Source organism: Tamandua tetradactyla, chromosome 5 (genome assembly GCF_023851605.1).
Source record: "Tamandua tetradactyla isolate mTamTet1 chromosome 5, mTamTet1.pri, whole genome shotgun sequence".
Lineage (NCBI taxonomy): Eukaryota > Metazoa > Chordata > Mammalia > Pilosa > Myrmecophagidae > Tamandua > Tamandua tetradactyla.
In genome coordinates this window covers 172,266,103-172,287,011 of record NC_135331.1, presented here as the reverse complement: position 1 = coordinate 172,287,011, position 20,909 = coordinate 172,266,103, and the positions used below count along the sequence as shown (strand labels likewise).

Here is a 20,909-nt window from a genome sequence, read left to right as displayed (position 1 = left end):
AGGGAAGGATTAAAAGAACATAGGCTTTTCTGGGGTACATAACAGATTCAAACCAGCACAGTGTTAGAGTGGGGAGCTCTAGGATTCAGTTCTTCCACCCAAATAACTATTAAATGGGCCAAACTGTCTGAAACAACTATTTTGAAGCTCCAGAGGCCAGAGGAACATTGTACAGCATTCAGGGAAGAGTGGGAGGATGAGGCTGACAAATAATGGTAAAGTACTTTGTTCTCTCTGTGTGGCAGTTCCCAGCACCCATCCCCTACTCTCATGGCAAGCCAGTGTGGGGTCCTGTTCATGGTCAGCTGCTGCTGAAAGCAAGAGGCATAAAAGTCCTCTTCCTCAAGAACAGGTGTGTGCACAGCCAATTAGTAATCACAGATTTTGATTAGCAAATTCAGATTACTGGGTCCTGGATCTGAGGAAAGCAATTGTTTCAACCCTCTCTGGGCAAAGGAAGAGGCCGTGCAAATTTAAAGATGCAGAGTTTCTTCAATGCTATGGAGGAAAGTGAGCTGACAGGCTACATTTGTTGGGCAGCCTAGGAAAATTCAGTGTGGGGGAACCATCAGAGAAGTTTCTGGCGTCCTTTCTGAGCTCCACAGGGCACGATGGAGCCAGTCTTTGCCCCCTTCATGGGTCTCTAGCCCTGGTTTGGGAAATACTGAATTGGATAAGTCCTACCCATGGGCAGTAAAACTTTTAACAAAAAGAGTAGATGTAAAAAGTCAGATGAGTAGTAGTGACATGATTTATTAAAGGAGCTCAGAGGAGAGAGAGAGAAAGCACCTCAAAGCAGTGATAGGACTTGAATGTGACATTAAGTGATTGCTAAGATTGCATTAGTTGGCAAGGACCTCTCCAACTCATCGCATGTGAAGAGAGAGTGAGCATAATACGGCAAAGGCTAAGCGTGCCACAAGACATTATAGTTCTAATTGAGGAGCTAGTGAATAATTTGTGTTTGGAGTCAAGAATTTCTGTGGGTCAAAGAATGGAAAGTAATAGGGCTGAAAAGGAAAAATGAGGCTGGATTATGAAAAAGCTTGAGTATCAGAACCAATCAGAAATTTATGACATAAGGTTTCAAAGCACAGGAAGAGAGAGAAAGAGACACAGAATCAAGGGAGGCAGAGGGATGGCTGATAACTACTGCAGAAGTCCTGGCATTAGGTGACAAGCCCCTGGACCTAGTAGCTAGGCAGCAGTGGTAGGAGAACAGGAGAGAAGCAGAGCATAGTTGGAAGCTGGGAGAAAGAGGAATCAGTGATGACCCTTTCTGGGGGTGCCATGAGCTGGCTTGCTTTTTTTTTTTTTTTTGCTTTTCCCTTCACTATCTTAGAAATTAAAGTTTCAGTGTATTTGAGCCATGAGTGGATAGATTCACTGAATTTAGGGCTAGAAGGGAGATAAGTGACTTTGCTCCCATCCTCTGTTTTTAGTGAAGTTACTTTATCCCTACTTCATAGATGCAATAAGAAACCAGGCAAATGGAGATTGAGTTACACTCTAGGTAACACAAATAAGTGGTGAACTGGGAACAAGAAGTAAGTTCTCTGAGCTCTTAAAGCAGGGCCCTGCCACATTGCCCTCCCTATCTGAGAAATTATTGTGGATGTGAGCAAAGGTCTTAAATTGGTTTTGTTTTTTGTTTTTTTTGCATGTGCAGGCACCCGGAATCAAACCCAGGTCTCTGGCATGGCAGGCGAGAATTCTGCCACGGAGCCACCATCACTCGCCGTTAAGCTGATTTTTTAAATGTGTGAATATCAATGTCTGGGATTCCATTACAATAACTTAAAGTATAAAATTAAAATCATGGCACACTCAGCTGCATTTTCCATTCCAATGCAGTGCTTTTGCATTCCAAAAGTATCTGAGAACTTATTATATTTGCAAACTTTTTTTAGCAACTTCATGAAAACTTAACTTAATGATATATGTGCGTATGAATGTGTGTGTAAATGACACCAACTAAAAAATGAAGATAAAACGAATGAGCTCAGTCTTATTTAAGAAATAAATGTGTGAAATAACTTCTGAATTTCTCCAAGAGTTTTTCTCAATGCTTTCATAGTGTTACAACCTCAATATCCTGTTTTAGCAACACTTATTTAACTAGTCACATTTTAGTTTTATGGGGGCGCAATGAATGTAAAAGGCACATAAAAATCACAGCCATATGGTTGACATCTGACCTTTAATCAACTCTCCTTTAGTAACATGCCACTTCCGCTTCTATACATAAAATGTGTATCAACCAGCTTCTTAATTTACTAAAACACCAGGGTGTTGCTTAAGAGTAGAAATTGCATATATCCCTGCCCCTGGTTGATTTTTTCCCCTCTCCTTTTCTTTCCTTTATTTTTTTTTAAGCCACTTTTATTATTTTCTGATGTTCCTGCCTGTAAATTGCTACTTCCTTTGTGATTAAAATTAAAGATAGGAACCTCCTAAGAAGTTGTGAAAAGTTGATTTATTAAACTGCCACAAGACCAAAGATAAGGTAAAAAGTTTGTTTTCAATTTTGAAACTTCATTATCACAAATAACGTAGTTCCTAATTTTTATTAACAGCCAAATAATTACCTGACGAACTAAAAAAAAAAAAAAAAGGTTGGCAGGAAATGAAAGAAATGTGGATGGAATTAGCAGGAAGGGGCCTCAGAAGAAGTCATCTGACAAAACTGAACACTGAGGACTGGGGCATTGGAAGACTTGGCTAATGTCTTGTGGCTACTTAGAGGCAGGTCTAGGACAGGCTCTACTGTGCGCTTACAATTCTACCCCCATACATGACGTCACCATCAAAAAGTGAATGCTGTGCCTTAAATGCACAAAGATTGTACAGGAATTATCACACTGTCTGTGGCAAACCTGGGAGAAGAGCATACTCTTAAAGCAACTTTCTTGATTGCTGCCCCTATCTTAAAAATGTACAATGACGCGTGGCCCCCAAACATTCCTCTTCTGACTTGTTTTTTTCTTTGTGGAATGAGACCAGGCATAAAAGGCTGGAAACTTGATCCCTATCGGTCCATCAAAAGGCTTTTGTCTGTGAACCTGACCACAAGTGATTCATTAACAGCAGACTGAAAGATTTTTGTCAGAAACCATTCCCGCCCCCTTTTATAGAAATAAACAATTTGAAGCAAAACTGAAGTATAAGGCGGAATCAATTCCCACATCAAGTCTACTACATGTAAAGGTGTTTATTTCCTCATGAAAACAAACATTTGTTAGCGCTTCCATGGAATCCTTTCATTAAATCCACTATTTGTTTCTGTCCAAAGTGCATCAAGAAAAATTGTTTATGAAATATCTTTTTTTTTTTGCATGGGCAGGTACCCATAATTTATGAAATTTATCTTTAGTGCATCCCAAATTCCCCAGAAATAGTTCACTTAATTAAAAACAAAAAAAAACAAAAAAAACTAAAAACCTTAATTTTGTGTTTCTAGCACATGAATAATTATACTGTACCTTAATTTCAGGCAGGGTTGTATATTCATTTATTATATTAAAGTTCAGAATAAATGGGTAATTCAATTTTGGATCTTTATCATTTAGACATTAATGCTAACTAAAGATAAGCATTAGCATTTTTAAAGAAGTGTTTACCATGTGTGCCTTGTATTTCATTTCCATGAAAGCACCTGCAATATTTGACCTTTTAATAACTGATCTCAATTCAAATAAGAAAAAGTACTGGCACTAAACTATATCCAACATATTAACGTGGCATTTAAACTCAAGGAAAATGCCAAGCTCCAAAATTCTGATAGTGAAAATTCATCCTAATGAGGCTTCACCTCATTCTAGGCTCTTTGAAAGAATTGTAAGAAAACTGGGGCATCTTCTGTGTTAAATATTCCAAAATATAGCAAATAGCACCCCTCTGTCAAGTTAAAGGGCTTTCCCCCATATTCGCCTTTTATTTTTAAAGGAAGGTTTGGGACCTCTCCCTCGCCATCTCTGAGGCGGGAGAGAATAACAGTTGACAACAGGTATTATTCGGGCCTCAGAAATCTAGAACCATCCTCATTCCGACTGGAAGAAAACATAACCCGCATTTGGTCGCGGCGGTGGTACGGGTATGATATTCATAATTGGCTTCAAGTCATTCGGGTTATTATCTCTGTGAACATTTCAGTATTAAAATCACTCCCCTTTATGCTCGCCTACATCCCTCCAAGATTCTATTTCCCTTGGTGAAAAAAAAAAGATATAAGCCTCCAACCTTCTAAACGTGAGATGGGCAAGCGAACCAGGTAAAGAGCCCGATGACTAGGCCCCTTTCAGTTCTGCTCTGCGGGTAAAGCCAAGCACTTCCTGGAAACCTGCCCACAGAGCGTGGGACTATTTTTAGCAGCTCACTTCCCAGTAAACGCAGCTATTAGATATCCAGATATCCCTGCCCCTTTCAGATGCAGTAAAATAGAACATAAAAGGGTGTAATTGAATGATTACAGCTCAGGACTGTAATCAGGAGCCATGGGGTCTCTTGCCTGAGTACTCCCGGAGGAGCCCCGGGAGGGCCGCTCCCCTCCCCTCCTGCACCGAGAAGCCTGTGCTTGCTGCGAGCCTCGTGCTGTGTGCATGCAGCACTAACTTCCAAAAAGGGCACTCCTGGGTTTGTTTTCTTTTCACACCGTAGGGTAGGAGGAAGGGAAAGGAAATTCACATCTCTGTACGACAGCTCCCGCCCGTTGTGTAATTATCAAAACTTGCCTTAGGCCCCATTTTAGCGCTGGGCAAAATGTACCTGTGCTAGCCGGATTTAAATCAGGCTGTGCCCTCCCCCTTACACGCTGCTTTCTGAAGGAGAACTGAAAAGCAAATTCTCCAACTCGGGTGACGGCGTAATTTATTGCCCGAACCCCGGCCATTTCTGACAAGGAAAGGGAGCGCTCATTAATTATGTCGGGAGGACACCCGCATCACCTGGCCGGTCCTGGGCAAGCCAGGGTATGTGGCCAGCCTGTAGTTAACTCTCCTGGGCTCAACACCTGCAGAGCCAAGAGTAAAGTGGAGTCCCCTGCTGTGAGTCCCCCCCCATCTCCCACCCCAGAGTTATGGAATTCTGTGCTAGGTCCCTCAGGCAATAGGACACAGAGCTTTAAAAACTTATTTTCCAGAGTAGGTTTTAAGTATAAGAGTTCTAACTTTTTTTTTTTTAACCCAGAAAGGACCAATCATACAGAAGGTGCATTTCAACTGAATCTTTAACTCCTTAGGGTCAATGAAACTATATCTATATATAGTTTTCATTATATAACTATATAATATTTTATATGATGAAAACTATATATAGTATTCATTATATAACTGTACCTATAAATGGGAGGATAGTTATTTGCATCCTGGATATAATGAGACTATGTGAAAAATATCTAACCTTTTTTTTTTGTACTATATGCCAGGCATTGTGCAAAGTGTTTTCCATACATTATCTCATTTCATTTTCCAAAAATCTCTAGGAGGTGAGGAAGTCTATTTATTATCCCCATACTAGAGGTGGGGAAACTCAGGCATAGAGAAATCACAATTTGTTCAAGAACACTAAGCTGGAATTCAGACCTAAGACTTCGCCTCCAGAGGCTGCACAGAGGCTGCTGGGCCTCGCGTGCTGTATTATACGGGAACTACTAGGGCCACAAAGCAGTTTAATAGGGTTTTCTGACCTCCCCAAATGTTCAGATAACAGAGGAGAAACTCCTTTATGTTACCATATCTTGACTAACAACTCGGTGTTTGTCAGCAGCCGTCCTGTATGTAAGTCTGCAAATTTTAAGTGTCAAATGAGTTACACAGATCACTCTAGCTTATCACTTAATGCTTTGTGGGAAAAGGCAAGGTGGCACATACTGTTGGATTAAACTGATGTTTATCTTCTTAAATATCGATCTTATTCTCTCCAATAGCACAGAAACTCTCACAAAGCCTGCCTTGTAGCACTTTTAAAGTCCCAGCACCTGGTGGCTATAGACAGAAATGACTCTGTTCTTGGTGATTGAAGTTGTGAATTGAAATATAGGACATGTAGAGCTGGGGAAGTCTCTGGAAGGCTTTGTGGGGAGGTAGGGTTTGAACTGGGCCTTGGCCACTGGGAAAGAAGGCTTTGAAAAGGTGGAGATAAGTGACGAAGGGTGTTTTCAGGTGAGGGAAACAAATAACTGAACTCAAGTGAACATTCTGAGGAAAAGCAAAGAAATCTGCCTGTCTGAACTGAAAGTGTTAGGGGAGGACTGGATTAGAGAGGCGAGGTTGTGGGGTGGGTCCATGTTTCCAAAGATAAGTGTAAAGACCAAGATAAATGTAAAGACCCTACTTCTGGCACCACATGAAGGTCAAATGGTCCTTCAGGTATCATGAGGCGTGCTGTCCCAGGGCCCTGGCCTTGTGCTTGAATGGTAGGATACCACGGTCATTTGACAAAGACCCTGGTAAGAGCTGCCAGCCAGTTTTTATCTGATTTGGGAAGAAACTGGGAGTCCCTAAGGGGTTCTGAGAAGGAAGGACATATGTCAAAATTAAACCTGATGAAGGAGATCAAGAAAAAGTTGTGGAAATACTTTCTCATAAAAGCCTTATGCTCTAGAAGGAAGAAAGGAAAGGTTTGACCCACAGGGGAAGTAGGTGCTAGAGGGGAATAAGGAAGACAGTGTTTCGAAGTGATTCATGAAGGTCTGCTTGTTTTCTCTTCTGTGTCTCTCATCATCATGGACTATTTTAGTCAGGAGGAATCGAAGCAGGCAAGAGTGATGAAAAATGAATTTTCAATGGCTGTTCATCTCATTAACCAATGTTTGCTCTGCTTTTTTCCTCATACTCTCTATATAAGCTTTTATTTCTTTTAATTTAGGAGAGGATTTTAAAAATTTGAGCTATTTGAGTAAACAAAAATTTACAAGATTATAAAGGGAAAGGCTATATTTTCTTTGAATCCAAACAATATCCAACATGAGAATTAGTTAACCCAGTGTGAGATCATCTTCCCAGCAACAAGCAAGGAGGGCCTGGTGGACAGCCAGTAACTAGCCCATGTTAGGGGGGTTGGAAAGGTAGTGATTCAGGAGCCATGAGAAGGGGCAAGGGTAAGGGTTTAAGCATCTGAAATCAGAGTGCTTGTGATACTCACAGGTCATTCATTAGATCTTCCTGAACCTGCAGTAACTTTGGGATGACTTCCTGGAACACAACTGTTTTAGAATCAAAGCTTTGTTCAACATTTTGCATGTAGATATTTTTTTTTTTACCAGTTATTCTATTATTAGAATTAATGATAAATCCATATGGTAGGTACCTTTCCATTTAAGCTATGCAAGAAGACCCTGATTGTAAAAACAAATGAAAATAATCTGTAAGTAGTGAAAAGTCATTACAAAACTTATGCATGCTTTTGCTTTGGGCAGAGCCCTTTGCAGGAGCTAAGCCTGGCGATATGTATGATATAAGGCAGCAGATAGAAGAAGCCTATAATTTACAAAGATAGGTTTAGAAGTGATGGCATGGGGAGTGTCATGGTTGGGGACAGGTGTCAACTTGGCCAAGTTGTGGTACCTGTTCATCTGATTGGGCAAGCGCTGGCCTGTCTGTTGCAATGAGGACATTTCATAGGATTAGGTCATGATCACGTCAGCTACATCCACAGCTGATTCCATTTGTAATCAGCCAAAGGGGAGTGTCTTCTGCAATTAGTGATGCTAAATCCAATCATGGGAAGCCTTTTAAGGAGGACTCAGAGGAGACAGGTTCCATTCCTGCTTTGGCTGGTGAGCCTCTCCTGTGGAGTTCATCCAGGCCATCCATTGGAGTCATCAGCTTCGCAGCCTGCCCTGTGGATTTTGGACTCTGCATTCCTACGGTCACATGAGACACTTTCATAAATTTTATATTTGCAAGTGTTCCCTGTTGATTCTGTTTCTCTAGAGAACCCTAACCAATACATCTTGGTACCAGGAGTGGTTCTTAAGGAACAGAATCTTAAAAATGGGTTTTTATGAATGGTTTTCTACTCTGACTGGGCTCAGAGACACTAAGGACTCTGATTCCTGTAATCAGAATGACACTCCCAATCCATGGACTGAGTTGGCAAAGGAGATAGTCAAAATATCATCATTCGATTCTCCTAATGCTTCGCTTGTACGAAGCCAGACTCTGGGGGATAATATTTTTGACACCTTTACAGAGTTTTGTAGAAATAAGAGTTATAGAGATGTTGGTTGGTTGTTGTTAGATACACTGTCTACATTAAAGGGTGAAAGGGATGGGCTTAAGGCTTCAAACAAGAAGCTTAAGTGCCGTCTGAAAGATGTAGAGGTTTCTATGAGTATCCTGAAGGAAAATTTTATTTCCTGTAGCTGTAGACTTGAGATCTCTGAAAATCAGACTCAGAATTTTATTGTTAGAGTAGCAACTTTACAACGTAAACTGAAATCTCAGTCTTGCATGGTGTCTGCCGTTAAAGTGAGGGCATTGATTGGAAAGGAGTGGGACCCTGAAAAATGGGATGGTGACATATGGATTGATAATGATGTTGGGGGTGAGGTTGAAACCCTAGACCATGCTGAGCCTTCTTTAGATAACCCTGTAATAGTCTGCCCTGAGGACATAGCTGCCCCACCTCCAGCCTGCCTTGAGGAATTGGCCACCCAACCTCCTCCTGAAGGGATTAGCCCTAGAGTTATTAATCCTGTTTCACCAGATGAAACTGCAAATGAAAGCCCTGAAGCAAATGGCTTCGAAGATATTTCTAATTCTTTTCATGACCCACCCCCGCCACCCCTCATTTCTTCTAGACCTATAACTAGACTAAAGTCCCAACAGGCCCCTAAAGGTGAGGTACAAAGTATCACACATGAGGAGGTACATTATACTCCAAAAGAACTGTGTGAGTTTTCCAATTTATATAGACAGAAATCAGGGGAATATGTGTGGCAATGGATTTTAAGAGTGTGGGATAATGGTGGGAGGAATATAAGGCTGGATCAGGCTGAATTTATTGATATGGGCCCACTAAGCAGAGATTCTGCATTCAATGTTATAGCTAGAGCAGTTAGAAAAGGTGTTAACAGCTTGTTTGGGTGGTTGGTTGAAACATGGATCAAAAGGTGGCCAACATTACCTGAGGTTGAAATGCCAGAACTGCCCTGGTATGATGTAGATGAGGGGATCCAGAGGCTTAGAGAGATTGGGATGTTAGAGTGGATTTATCATGCAAAGCCTGCTCTTACACCCCAGGAATGTCCAGAGGATGCACCTTTTACCAGAACAGTGAGAAATAAATTTGTGAGACTAGCACCATCATCCCTCAAGAGCTCTGTGGTTGCACTTCTCTGTAGGTCAGATATTACTGTAGGAACTGCTGTCACTGAGCTGGAATCCTTAAACACAATGGGGATGACAGGATCCCGAGTTGGCAGAAGCCAGGTGGCAGCACTTAATCACCAAAGACAGGGTAGATGTGGGTATTATAATAGACAACAAACTCAAAGGAGGCATCAAAATTATATGACATGCAGAGATTTGTGGCATTGGCTAGTAAATCATGGGGTACCTAGAAACACAATAGAAGGGCAGTCTAGTAAATTCTTGTTGGAGCTGTATAAACAAAAGAGTTCTAGGTCAAGGGAACAGAAGTCTAACCTGAATTACAAAAACACAGAGTCACGGCCCCTTAACCAATTTCCAGACTTGAAACAGTTTACAGACCCTGAGCCCCTTGAATGAAGGGGAGGCCAGGTCCCTATGGGGGAGAAATCTGTTACACTGCCACAAATTTATACTGTTAACCTTCCTCTAGGTCTTCCCCAAGGAGACCGATGGCCTTTTACCAGGGTAACTGTGCATTGGGGAAAAGGAAATGATCAGATATTTCGGGGATTATTAGACACTGGTTCAGAAGTGACATTAATTCCAGGGGACCCAAAACGTCAATCTGGACCACCAGTCAGAGTGGGGGCTTATGGAGGCCAGGTGATCAATGGAGTTTTAGCTCAGGTCCATCTCACAGTGGGTCCAGTGGGCCCCCGGACCCATCCTGTAGTTATTTCCCCAGTTCCGGAATGTATAATTGGCATAGACATACTGAGCAACTGGCAGAATCCCCACGTTGGTTCTCTAACTCGTGCAGTGAGGGCTATTATGGTGGGAGAGGCCAAGTGGAAGCCACTAGAACTGCCCCTACCAAGCAAAATAGTAAATCAAAAGCAATACCATATTCCTGGAGGGATTGCAGAGATTACTGCCACTCTTAAGGACTTGAAAGATGCAGGGGTGGTGATTCCCACCACATCCCCGTTCAACTCTCCTATTTGGCCTGTGCAGAAAACAGATGGGTCTTGGAGAATGACAGTGGATTATCGTAAACTCAACCAGGTGGTAACTCCAATTGCAGCTGCTGTTCCAGATGTAGTATCATTGCTTGAGCAAATCAATACATCCCCTGGTACCTGGTATGCAGCTATTGATCTGGCAAATGCTTTTTTCTCAATAGCTATTAGTAAGGACCACCAGAAACAGTTTGCTTTCAGCTGGCAAGGTCAGCAATATACTTTCACTGTCCTACCTCAGGGGTATATCAACTCTCCAGCCCTATGTCATAATCTTGTTCGCAGAGACCTTGATCGTTTCTCCCTCCCACAAGACATCACACTGGTCCATTATATTGATGATATCATGTTGATTGGATCTAGTGAGCAAGAAGTAGAAACTACTCTAGATTTACTGGTAAGGCATTTGCGTGTCAGAAGATGGGAGGTAAATCCAACAAAAATACAGGGGCCTTCCACCTCAGTAAAATTTCTAGGTGTCCAGTGGTGTGGGGCATGTCGAGATATCCCTTCTAAGGTGAAGGATAAATTGCTGCATCTGGCCCCTCCCACATCCAAAAAAGAGGCACAACGCCTAATTGGTCTTTTTGGATTTTGGCGACAACATATTCCTCATTTGGGTGTGCTACTCTGGCCCATTTATCAAGTGACCAGAAAAGCTGCTAATTTTGAGTAGGGACCTGAACAAGAGGAGGCTCTGCGACAGGTCCAGGCTGCTGTGCAAGCTGCTCTGCCACTTGGGCCATATGATCCAGCAGATCCAATGGTGCTGGAAGTGTCAGTGGCAAATAGAGATGCTGTCTGGAGCCTTTGGCAGGCCCCTATAGGAGAATCACAACACAGACCCTTAGGATTTTGGAGCAAAGCCTTACCATCTGCTGCAGATAACTACTCTCCTTTTGAGAAACAGCTTTTGGCCTGCTACTGGGCCTTAGTAGAGACTGAATGCTTAACCATGGGCCACCAAGTTACCATGAGACCTGAGTTGCCTATCATGAGTTGGGTGTTGTCTGACCCACCAAGCCATAAAGTTGGGTGTGCACAGCAGCACTCTATTGTAAAGTGGAAATGGTATATACGAGATAGAGCCAGAGCAGGTCCTGAAGGCACAAGTAAGTTACATGAAGAAGTGGCACAAATGCCCATGGTTTCCACTCCTGCTGCCACATTACCTTCTCTTTGCCAGACCAGAGCTATGGCCTCTTGGGGTGTTCCTTACAGTGAATTGACTGAGGAAGAGAAAACTCGGGCCTGGTTTACAGATGGTTCAGCACGATATGCAGGTATCACCCGAAAGTGGACAGCTGCAGCATTACAACCCCTTTCTGGGGTGTCCTTGAAGGACAGTGGTGAGGGGAAATCCTCCCAGTGGGCAGAACTTCGAGCAGTGCACCTGGTTGTTCATTTTGCTTGGAAGGAAAACTGGCCAGAGGTGTGTTTGTATACTGACTCATGGGCTGTAGCTAATGGTTTGGCTGGATGGTCAGGGACTTGGAAAGACCATAATTGAAAAATTGGTGACAAAGATGTCTGGGGAAGAAGTATGTGGATAGACCTTTCTGAGTGGGCTAAAAGCATGAAGATATTTGTGTCCCATGTGAATGCACACCAGAGGGTGACTTCAGCAGAGGAAGATTTTAATAATCAAGTGGATAAGATGACCCGTTCTATGGATACCAGTCAGCCTCTTTCCCCAGCAACTCCTGTTATTGCCCAATGGGCTCATGAACAAAGTGGTCATGGTGGTAGGGATGGAGGTTATGCATGGGCTCAGCAACATGGACTTCCACTCACCAAGGCTGACCTGGCTACAGCCACTGCTGAGTGCCCAATCTGCCAGCAGCAGAGACCCACACTCAGCCCCCGATATGGCACCATTCCCCGAGGTGACCAGCCAGCTACATGGTGGCAGGTTGATTACATTGGACCACTCCCTTCATGGAAGGGGCAGCGATTTGTTCTAACTGGAATAGACACATACTCTGGATATGGGTTTGCTTTCCCTGCACGCAATGCTTCTGCCAAAACTACTATCCGTGGGCTTACAGAATGCCTTATCCATCGTCATGGTATTCCACATAGTATTGCTTCAGATCAAGGAACACACTTCACAGCAAATGAAGTGCGGGAATGGGCACATGCTCATGGAATTCTCTGGTCTTACCATGTTCCCCATCATCCAGAAGCTGCTGGATTGATAGAACGGTGGAATGGCCTTCTGAAAACTCAATTACGGTGCCAACTAGGTGGCTAAAACTTGAAAGGCTGGGGTAATGTTCTCCAGGAAGCTGTGTATGCTCTGAATCAGCGTCCACTGTATGGTGCTGTTTCTCCCATAGCCAGGATCCATGGGTCCAGGAACCAAGGGGTGGAAATGGGTGTGGTGCCACTCACTATTACTCCTAGTGATCCACTAGGAAAATTTTTGCTTCCTGTCCCTGCTACCCTGAGTTCTGCTGGTCTACAGGTTTTAGTTCCAAAACGGGGTGTGCTTTCTCCAGGAGAAACAACAGTGATACCACTGAACTGGAAGTTAAGATTGCCACCTGGCCACTTTGGGCTACTTATGCCCCTGGATCAACACACCAAGAAGGGGATTACATTATTGTCTGGGGTAATTGACCCTGACTATCAGAAGGAAGTAGGACTGCAACTACATAATGGAGGTAAAGAAGAGTTTTCTTGGAATATAGGAGATCCCCTGGGGCGTCTATTAGTACTACCATGCCCTGTGATTAAAATCAATGGAAAACTGCAACAACACAATCCAGGCAGGACCACTAATGGCTCTGAGACTTCAGGAATGAAGGTTTGGGTCACCCCACCAGGCAAAGAACCACGGCCAGCTGAAGTGCTTGCTGAGGGGAAAGGGAACATGGAATGGGTAGTGGAAGAAGGTAGTGATAAATATGAACTTCGACCACGTGATCAGTTACAGAAACGAGGACTGTAATGCTGTTTTTGTTTGTGTTATACTATTTAAGTTGTAAGATATCAAGTTTAAGAATGAATGTTGCCCAAGGATTTGCACGCTATTCTGGAGAGATTTAATGTGTTTCCAGTTATATGCAGGACAGTTGAGTATTGTCAGGTAAAAGAAAAAATGTGTGCTTATTTGTTTTCATTTGGAAATTAAGTATGGTCTAAGGTGATATATATATATATGCCAAGTTGACAAGGGGTGGACTTTCATGGTTGGGGACAGGTGTCAACTTGGCCAAGTTGTGGTACCTGTTCATCTGATTGGGCAAGCGCTGGCCTGTCTGTTGCAATGAGGACATTTCATAGGATTAGGTCATGATCACGTCAGCTACATCCACAGCTGATTCCATTTGTAATCAGCCAAAGGGGAGTGTCTTCTGCAATTAGTGATGCTAAATCCAATCATGGGAAGCCTTTTAAGGAGGACTCAGAGGAGACAGGTTCCATTCCTGCTTTGGCTGGTGAGCCTCTCCTGTGGAGTTCATCCAGGCCATCCATTGGAGTCATCAGCTTTGCAGCCTGCCCTGTGGATTTTGGACTCTGCATTCCTACGGTCACGTGAGACACTTTCATAAATTTTATATTTGCAAGTGTTCCCTGTTGACTCTGTTTCTCTAGAGAACCCTAACTAATACAGGGAGGAATCAGAAAATGCCCCAGTCCAGGAGCTAGGTAGTACTAAGAGAAGGTGGATCTCTATCTCTTAATGACCCTTGAGGGCATCGGTGTTATTGGACTTCATATCAGTGAACCTGGGCTAGCTTATGCCATGGCACCGCAGTATTCCAATGTCTCAGTTCCCTCACAGAGCAAAGGTTTATTTCTTTGTCACAACACATGTCGATTGGGGATTGGCTGGGGAATCTTTGCAGCATCCTAATCTTCACTCCAGCCTTTACCTGGAAACTTGACAGTGCCCAGAGCAGAGTAAACAAGGGGTGGCAAAGCACAAAGTGACCCTTAAAATGCCTACATGGAAGTGACAATTAGCTTCTGCTCACTATTGGCCATTGTGAATCACATGCCAACCTTCACTTCAAAGGAGCAGGGAAACGCGATCACCCCCAGGGAAGGACAGAGGTTTGGGGAACTAATAAACAGTCTACTGGAGAGTTCATTAATTAATTGATGCTTAAAAAGTTAAGTAATCTGGGGTGCATGGGTAGTTCAGTGTTTAGAATGCCCGCCTTTCATGTGGGAGACCTGGGTTCCACTCCTGGACCATGCACCCTCCCCACAAAAAAAGTTGAGTAATCTGAGTAATCAAGAGAATGTTAGATGATCCCACATACACGTCATTCAACAAAATTTATAAGTATCAGATTGTGTACTGCATACTATTGATAAGGCAGAGGAATGAATAATATGTCCTTTAAAGGAATACATTTTATTTATCTGGAAAAAGAACTTGTATATTTTAGCTCATTTCCTGAAGACAAAGCAAAAGTACAATAGGGCCTGTGTTAGTTCTCTATTGCTGCATAGCCAAATGCTAAAAGCACTAGTATTTTTATATTCCATGGCTTAAAACAACATAGACTTATTCTCTCACAGTTTTTGTAGGTCAGAAGACCTGGAAGGACATGACTAGATTCTCTGCTCACAGTCCACCAAAGGGAAATCAAAGTGTCAACTGGGCTGTCATCTAGAATTGTGGGTCCTCTTCCAAGCTTATGGGTTGTTGGCAGAATGCATTTCTTGAGGTCCCCATTTCCTTGGTAGGTGTAGGCCAGGGACGGCTCTCAGCACCTAAAGGCTGTCTATACTTCCTTGCCTGTTAGTTACTGTATGTATTTCACAAGGTGGAGATTTGCTTTTTTCCAAGCCAGCTGAAATATATGTCTCTGATGTTTTTCTTCTGCCATTGGTGGAGAAAACTCTTCTTTTAAATTGCTCACGTGATTAGGCTCAGGCCCACCCAGATAATCTCACTACTTTAAGGGCAGTTGATTTGGGATCTTAATTACAGTGCAGTGACCTGATCAGTGTTTGATTGGAATTCTGGTGTGAGATGTATGTACACCAGGGGCCAGGGCCCTTGGAGCCTCTTTAATTCTGCCCACCACATGCCCCACTGCCCAGTGGCAGGTGTTAGCATGACTTCCCTCTGGCAGCATTGATGAGAAGGGGCCTGTTCCAGAGCCATGAGGATCTCCTGGGTAAGAGCTGGAACTGTTTGGAAGGATATCTAATTAAGGGTGTTCATGAAGGATTTGCTCAGTGACGGGTAAATCTGTGAGTCTGTGCTTGGAGGAAGCCTCTCTAAGAGTAATATTGAACCAAATCCCTTAAATCCTAAGATGGTCACTGCCTCCATCAAGGTCCTGGCAGGTAACAGACTATGATTTCAAACTCTCACCCTGTTTGAACTCTAGGGAGAGTTTACTAAACGGATCTTTTATTTACAAAGGTGTGGGAAGGGTTTAGTGGATCCAACAAGTCCCTCCCCTGGGCTGGAAGGGGCAAATGGAGAGTCATACCAGGAACCCGGAGTGGACAGATGTGTGGAGAGAGCCACCTGTCAGGAGCTGTGGCCTTTGGTGGAAAGATGCAGCGAATCGATGGAAACGGGGCAGGGAGGCAGTGGGGAATAAATTGAATGACCTCATTCTCCTTCCACCCTCTTATCTTCAGCAATGAGGATAAGAGAGCCTGTTTGTCCAGTCCTGAGAAATCAGCCTTCTGGGGCAAGAATTAGAGAGGAGGTAGATACAGAGAGGCAAACAGGAGGTATGCAGCACAGTTAGCAAAGATATGACATTTCTTGGACTGTGGTCAGGGTCATTGGTTCTTTGTGATTTATAGGTAAAGTATGTCTTCCTTGTCTGTGCTCCGTGGCACGTTTTACCTGGCTTGGTAATGGCACTTATCACGTTGTGCCCTACCAGTGAAGTGTGTGCTTGCCTTTCCTCTATTTTCTGAGCTTCCCGAGGGCAAGGGCCGTGTATTATTTGTCTTTATACCCATAATACCTGTGTGCTTAGCCCACAGTAGGTGATCAACAAATGCTTATGGAATTATAATATACGAAGTCAATAGTGAACTATTAAAGTCCTTTAAATACAGTGATCATCACAGGTGCAATTTGAACTGCTCTCTAAGGCATTTTATTTTACATGAGTCGAAGTAGTTAGAAGATGCACTTGCCATTTCTACAGTAAATCTTCTTATCCTATGAAAATTTTTCTCCACTTTCATTTTTTGCTTAAAAAGCATTTATTTCTGGTCATAATACACATTCCATTCAATGAACACTAAAATCTCTTGACACCAAGAAGACACAGAGAAGCCGCAAATACAGGGCAAAAAAGGATAGCTCAGCACCATCTGTGCAATTCAAAAAACTTGGATAAGAAGGTGTGGCTGCCCTGCCTTCCTGCCGCTGCCATGTGAGGTTCTCCGGCTGCCAAACGAGGACTGGCGCGTGCTACGTCTACGGAAAGACGCTTTTCTTCCATTCTACTTTTTGACATTTTCAGAAGGCTAGGTAAGGATAAATGTGGCCAGCTAGATTTATGAGAATTGTTTTTGTTCACACAGGATCACATGCTAAAGAATCACAGGGTCTGAAAGTCAGGGGAAAATTATACATGTCATAATTTTGTTAACTGTTTTAGCATGTGTTTCTGCCACATGTCTGAAAGCAAATGTAATTGAGGGTTGTAGTTTCTGTGGCAGGTCCAAAAATAAGTTGTGACTAACGACTGAAGAAAATATCATGGGATAGCATGTGGTGGAGGATCTTTAATCTTTTTTTTTTTTCCCCCTGCCAAAGCACTGTTTTCCAGGATTAAGTATATTACCGGAGTAGAAAAGAAGTGTTATTCAAATCAAACCCTTGGATTGGTATTCTTTATCAGATTAAAAAAAAAAAAAAAAGACAAAATTCTGTCGCTATTTCATTCCATCTTTGAGTTTTCTATTTCAAAAATTTGATTTTCAATAAAAAGAAAACAGCCCTTTCAATTCTTTAAACATTTCAATGATGATAAGTCTCTTTCTCAAGCAAACAAACCTTAGGAAATTCAAATACGGGTATGAAACCATAATCTCTCCTCCCCATGTTACCCCAAAGCATAATAACCCCATTGAGAGCTCCTGGAACCAGTGGGTGATCTGACCCCAAGGCTTCATATACTATTTCTTATTTTTATGGCAGGAGTTTCACGATTTCGAGGCAAGGTTTAAAAACAGTGTATTTCCCCACTGAAGCAAGTGATCAGGTTGCTGCACAAACAAAACAAAAGGCTGAGCCTACTTAGCCAGGCCAGTAGCTCTCTTGAACTCTTCCTGGTATAGGATAGACTGCTGTTAGTAAACTTCCTGGTCTTCCAGCCTTCTGAAAATTACACAATGACTAGATCTTTGAACAGGCAACATCTGGTAGCCAGAAGCGTACAAAGACTTTCCCACATTATGCAGAAATTTCTGCTGGTTTTGAAGTTGTTCTCACATTGTTTTATACTATCCCTTCTTCCATCTCCCCACATGTTTGGGATTCATAAATATTGTCACATTTAAAACTGACTGTCCCTCGGTGTCGAAACTGATCATTCATGGGTCCAGCAGGTGGTAGGAAGCTGCGCTGATTTCTAACGTCCATCCACCACCGAGACACCTCATCCTACAGCCTTCTGTCCCTGCCACCTTGCCCCCCCACCCCCTGCTGCTGTAGGAGCAGACTCGAAGTTTGTTCTGCCAATGTCTAGTGGAAGGTATAAAAGTGTCACTGGAACTAATGTCAGATGAGGAAATAAAGTCACAGAGAGCAGAGAGGAAAGTTAGAATCATCTAGCTATTTTAGGGCACTGGATAAGAGCTGTGAAAAGCCTGAAATGTATGCAAACATCTTGTATTATCCTATATATAATTTTTTTTTTTCTGGAAAGGGAGTATAAAGCTTACGTTATATTCTCAGAGGGTCTGGGAAACAAAAACATTTAAGAGTGCTTATTCTCAAGAAGTTAATTTTAGTTCATTAATTTATATCAAAAGAATCAGGAGAGAAGGAAGAATGATCAATAAGAAATATCAAAAGGAGGGTAAATAAGAAGAAACTATGGACTACAGAGAGGAGACCCTTTTACCCCTTTTATCAATTACTTAAGACTGGTCTGATGAAATAGTAAGTGGGAGTGCCATTTATATAGATATGTCCGTTTTAGAGATGAGAAAATGGAGGCGTAGAGAGGGTAAGTGTGTATAATTTGTAGCAGACGGCTGGTTCCTGGAGACTGCTTCCAACCACAATGCCGAACTGCCATGTGCTCTCTCTTTCTTGATAAGTTTTATAAAATATATTTTGGTAGTCTGGCAAAAAAGTTGCACACCAAAAAGTTACCTCTAAGTGTTCTGATTATGGTTGATTTAAAATTTTATTCTAGTCTGCATTTAATATGTTTTTATAATAGACCTTATGTGACAAAAAGGTAATCAATTAAAGATTATTTCCCAATTTTTAAGGAATCAGGTGTTAGATTGTTAAATCCTTCAGGAACAACCACTTTCTACTGAACAAAATATCAAAAAGGAAAGGAGGTGAGCAAGAGACTTGGAAGAATTTGATATTAATTTCGAATAACCACTATTATTATAATGAAATGTGACTCATTCATAGTAAGTAAAAGGATAAAAGCAGTGAATAAAACATAATCCTAACAAAGAGTAATTTTAATGTAAAAATCATAATATTTGTGCAACTAGTATCTTTTATTCCTCTAAATTATAGATTCATGACCTGGCTGTGTCGCTGAAGTTACAGCAAAATGGAGATCCAAGCCATTTGTATGCTAACTTCTACTTTGAAAATTTTCCACCAAAAAAACATTTTGGTGACAATCTCCAGTGGTCAAGTCAGCCCTTTGCTTATTTGCTAGAATAAGCTAAAGACAGTCGCTTGAGAAAAAGTCTTAGCTTTCTTTGTCATCACATAGTGTGTTGAAAGCCGAGCAGTTCTCCAAGCAGGTTCTTGGTTAGACTTCTTATTTCCCCAAGAGGATCTGAAACTGAATTAATTGTCTCCTTTTCCTGAATTCTAAAGTGTAGGATGCTCCTTAAGCCAATAAACTCAGGATGCAGACTTTTAAACTTTCCCTGAAGGCGCCAAACTCTTGTTCCAGGCTCCAGGTTCCCCATAAAGAATGCAGTCTTGGGTTGCTTCTAATCCCTCTTCTCAAACCCCTATTGATGGGAATGACCATTTGGAGAGCAGCAAGAAAGCTATTTGCCTGGACACTCAAAGTTCCATCCATGGATCAGGTCAGACCACTGAATTCAGTACCACATGGATGGCACCATTTTGGCCCTGTTGGGAATGATTTTTCCCCAAACTCTGATGAACTTGTCCTTAGCTTTCATTAACGTGGATACTATGAAAACTCTACCTGCTGTCTAATTGTATTTCTAAGTGTCATCTATGCTCCAGCCAGAGTACACAATGCAACATCTGGCCTGATTAATTAGTTCAATCAGAATTAGCACTAAGAAAAATGTGTCCTCTCTTTGGATGAAATGGTTTGTTTCTTTCCCTCTAGTGATAAAAATATTTGTGGAGATGAGGATGAGGTTGGGTGTCTCCAAGGGAAGGCACGATGGCTTTCTGCTAAAGTTTTGCTGGAGTTACCAGTATTTCAGAGTTGATCAGACTCAGAGAGGCTGACTTATTCTGATCAAACTTGTTACAGATGGAAATTTAAAATATGAACTGCCAAGGACCTCCATCCGGGACCTGCTTTTCCTGCCATCTTTTTGTGCTTTGGAGATATAAGAACCAGAGCCAAGAGAAAAGAACAATTGCAAGAGAAATTTCTTATAGGGCCTGGGACCTGATGTATTCTCTTGCCACAAAACCTCATATCTCTTTTTAATTCAAGATCAAATTTTTATCTTTCTTTTCAGGATGGTGCTTTAGACTTTCTGTGGCTTTAGACTTCTCTAAACTCATTGTGGGAAAGCCATCCCCTTTCAGTCAGATAATGGTTCTCTAAAGTGAATACAATATAATTTTTTAGGATTCTTCATAATAATCAATAATATCATAGGTTTGCCTCAATATGATTAATTAACTGGAGTCTTAAGGAGAAAAGTAAAAGATAGAGAAAGATATAGATGGAAAGAGAGTAGATAGGAAGATATAAATAGATGATAAAAAAAGACTTCAAATTTTACTCTATCTCTCATGGTAAACAGAGCACACTGATTTTTAGGAATTTTATTGACATAATACTCCGAGAGCAATCTATTTTTAAAATTGGGGAGATTGGAAACTGCACATCAATGTTTTCTTCATTATTACCAAAAGGTTTAAGTAACTCATCTTCATCTCTTGCTGCTTTCACTGCTAAAAAACCTACAAGGAATTAAGATTCAGCCACAGAATTATACATATCCTTCAAGTCCCTGTTTGTGATGTGTCCCAATTTGGTCTTAATGTTATTCTTAGATATATTTCTAGAATGATAACCTCATTTATACTTTTATGTTTTTTTCTTGTTGATTTTGTAAATCCTCTCAAATCTTCTGTGGACATGGAGACAAAGATAGACAAACAAACAAATAAACTAGCTATTTTTCAAGCCCTCTGCTTAGTACATGG

At 41.9% G+C, this 20,909-nt stretch overlaps 1 long non-coding RNA gene across 1 annotated transcript in view; it reads left to right on the top strand.

Annotated features, from left to right (window-relative positions):
• Nucleotides 1-3,989: 3,989 nt before the first annotated feature.
• LOC143682877 (uncharacterized) overlaps nucleotides 3,990-20,909 on the top strand; it is a 29,717-nt gene continuing 12,797 nt past the window's right edge. The window contains exon 1 of the long non-coding RNA XR_013175341.1: nucleotides 3,990-4,093. This is a non-coding gene — a long non-coding RNA (uncharacterized LOC143682877). The remainder of the gene's footprint in view (nucleotides 4,094-20,909) is intronic.